Source organism: Terrapene carolina, unplaced genomic scaffold (assembly GCF_002925995.2).
Source record: "Terrapene carolina triunguis isolate 2854851 unplaced genomic scaffold, T_m_triunguis-2.0 Scaffold18, whole genome shotgun sequence".
Lineage (NCBI taxonomy): Eukaryota > Metazoa > Chordata > Testudines > Emydidae > Terrapene > Terrapene triunguis.
This window is the reverse complement of record NW_020664369.1, coordinates 1,904,611-1,908,471: the sequence shown is the minus strand read 5'-3', so window position 1 is coordinate 1,908,471 and position 3,861 is coordinate 1,904,611.

Sequence of the window (3,861 nt, the reverse complement as noted above, 5' to 3'; positions counted from 1 at the left end):
CTTCACAGGTCTCTTACAGAGATATGCCTCAGGCATGACAGCATCCAGAACCAGAAACCACTCAGATTCCACAGCAAGAGGTAATGTATAAAAACATAGCTAGATAGAGCCTCAAAATTCAAGAAGAGGAGCTGGTGGGTGCATCTAGTGTTCTGGTCCTGGCCCATCCCTAGGTCTGGTGGAATTTTTTTAAAGGCCCTATTAATAATAATGTCTTACATTTAGATAATATCTCTCATCCTGAAGGTTGCCAGAGGCCTTTATGAACTACATACATGCAGCAATCATTACTGATACAACCACCTTTGAGATGAGAAGCACCAAACAGACAGTTTGCACGTAGGAACAGATGAGGGAGGAAATAAAATATTGCCCAATTGGTAAGCAGAGGAAAATAAACTGCCAGGAGATCCTGAATGTCCACGTTGAGTAGACAGGACCCTCAGGTTTTAAGGGAAGGGTGTGAAAAGAGTTAGAAGTGAGTGAAGAAAACATAGCTTGTTGAATGTTTGAATTTGAATTACCCCTGTACTTTCCTTAAATATATATGGCTATCTTCCAGGAACTGACAAAATACAATTCCTCTGGTCTGGTCAAGCTGCACTTGGCACAGGACCCAAAGGAGGGAATAATAAAAGTGGCTTTTTGTTGCTTCACAATTGTGGGGCTGGCTGGGGATGCTTTGGACCTCAGCACAACTCTAAGCAGCTTCAGAGCTGCTCTAAATGGCCTGTGGTCTCCAGAGCTGTACTAGCAGCCATAATCACTGAGGCACAGCAATACATTGGCTATGCCCCCATTTGTTCTGGGAATAAGCTTTACACTAAACACTGGGGGGTAGTGTAGAACTGGTGTAATGGTTCTACAGGACCCTGGAGGTTTTCTCTACATGGAAAAACTTATTTGGCCAATAAAGTTGAATTTACAGTCCCTCTGTGCCAGCAAAGCAGTACAAATGAGCCAGTGGGGCTATGAATCTGTCCTTCTGCCTCTTAGAGCAAGATTCTTCTGTTCTATTGTTACACACCCACATTATGGAAATATTTTTCATTAATATTCACTGAGCACCATCTACTTTGCTTATAAATCCAAACACAAGTCAAAAGCCATCTGTTTAATATAATTCAGCACTTACAGTTTTGTGTGATTATATCTGATCTGTTTGATCTACCATGTCAGCACTGTTTGTTAACTGTAATTTTATCTGATGTGGAAAATTCTATGATGCTTGCAAAAAGAAATCTACATATATATATGCATTCCATTACATTGTAAAATAACAATTACTGTATGCTATGTTTTATTTTCTTTCTACACACAACAGCTCACTTTCCTGGGGAGTTCTCTAAGTAAGGGGAAATACCGGAAAGGTATGTTTGATTAAACATACCACCATTTGTAAAACAAATCCTCATTGTTTTTTTTTGTTTTTTGTTTTTTTGCGGGGGAGGGTTAGCCATGGAAGTACAAGAACTATATTTAATCATCCGGCAGCTAAAATTTACAAGACTGCGATAAAGAAATCTTGGACACCACCAGGGTTACCTTGTGGGGTTTCCTCTGTATACTGCCCCCAGGAGCAAAGAATTTTGAAGCCCTTGAGGAGCCAGAGGACATGGTCTCCAAATTCTGTGGATCAGTACTAGGAAAGGAAGCTGCGACCCACAGCGTGCTCCACCTTCCATGGTGATAGTTGAGAACTGCTCCCTCTCTGTTGCCATTGACTTCTCTGCCTGCATCTATGCCACCCCTTCCCCTCTCCAAGGGGGCTGCTGTCAGTGCAGGTTGGACAGTGTTAACTTCTATAAGCATATTTTCCCTGATATCCTCCTGGGTCTGAGGGAAGCATACATAAATTCATTGTATGCTTTGTAATTTATTTCCACAACAAAACTCGTATTCATTTTAACGGTACAGGATCAGGCCATTTATGTCTGTAGATTATTTTTATTTTATAAATCAGCACTGCCAGTCCTCAGACAGCACCTGAAACTGACAAAGGGAGGTCCTTCTCTGAGGCTTGCTACAGTGCAATCTATTGATCCCACTTGGTGGGATGAAAAAAACAGAAGTAAATGTTCTGTAATTTAAAATCTTGTAATTTATTTCCCCTGATTTGACATTTGTTGCATATAAACAGGAGCAGAAATGGAAACACAGAGCTCCAACTCTCAGCTACTGCCTACTGGTTTCTGATTCTTCATCTATGGAACGAAACACTGGAATGGCAAACATAAGGTTAGGATTTTAAATTAGGAATTAATGAAAATGCTTCTTACTTTGTTGCCTCCCCTTAATGTAGTTTCCATGGAAACAGGACTGGAAAGGCTGCCTGTAGCATATAGCTGGGAAGGAAATCTCTGCCTTGTCACTTTCAGCTCTGAGCCACCAGCTGAGCCAGTGATATTGCGAGATTTCTTCCCTATTGTTTTTAGCACCTTAAACGAGAACAATGATTTCTCACAGGGCAATTTAGCTAACAATCCCGATTTAGTCAGTTATGTTGATTACTCGTGCACTTGGCCTGTTTACATTCCTCTTTTTAAATGTTTACATTAGTTTGGTAGTGCCAGTAACGTATATTAGAACTATTGAATCATGACACTAGATTATTGAAAATGTCACTTGAGTTGAAGACATTCATTCCATGTCATTTTTAAGTAGCAGTAAGTGTGGTCTGAGCATATGGCAGCTATTTAGACACAACTCTGCCATTTGCTCACTTTTTGACGAATCACACTGGGCCTGGTGTTGAAAGGTGCTGAGCTCTTCCTACCTCCTTGTGCTCATCACTTCACAGACTCAGTCCCTAAGCCTCAGTTAACAATCATCTGTAAATCCTGCCAAGTGCAGAACTTTTTTGAGATGCTGAACATCCTCCCCACTGAGTTCAAATAAGAGTGTCCACACAAAGACTTGCACTGAAATAACTAAAAGTGTGAATTACAAATAACTTCGTTATTATGGTTCTAGTTTCCAGGGAGACAAGCCCTGCATTTCACTTTCAGGCTTTTAGAGTTGCAATGTCTGGGTTTCAAACACAGCAGTGGGTGATTCTTTGTTTAAATACATGTGTACCCACTGAGGTTTTAATTTAATTTGGGGAAATGTCACCAAAGTGTAGCTTGCCTTTAACCTGAATTTTGGGCCAAATCTGAGTTGACAGTCAGAGCCTGATGATTCCACAGTCCTGCCCAGGCTCTGGGGATGCTGTGAAGTGGCTGACTTTTACAGTACTAATATTAACCATTATGGATAAAAACGGCATGCATCTGACTTCCTTCTGCTGGAATAGCTACCTTGTGGTTTCTATAACCATTGCTTAGTTTGTGCCAGGGTATAGCCCAGGCACCTCATACCCCAACGCCTCTGGGTTGCCATATCAGTTATGAAAGTAAACCATTGCTTCAGCCCTGGCACCTCTTTCAGTACAAATTAAGCACCGTCTATCACCCAACTCTTCCAGGGGCCTCTCACTCAGTCCACCAGGGGGGCAAGGCCACTGGCTGCTTTTCATCTCCTCCCTACTCTGTCAGCTTGGTGGCCCTGGGGCTCACTGCAGCGCACCAGGCCTCCTCCCTCCCCCGCGCAGCGAGGGAAACACCCCGGCCTGCGGCACAGGAAGACCAGGCTGCCACCGTGCGGTGTCAGTCACTACAGCGCCCCTGGCTCAGGCCCTGTTACTGCCCCGCCCCCACGCCAGCCAGAGGAAGCGCGAGACTCCACAGGCTTCCCCCTTCCCCTTTTCTCCCGGGGAGGAGGGGGGAGGCGAGGAACTCCCTCCTCGCTCCGCTTTCCCGCGGAAGTTTGGCGGCGTGGAGCCGCCGTAGACCGGTGAGCTGCTGATTCCTGTCCGGGTGG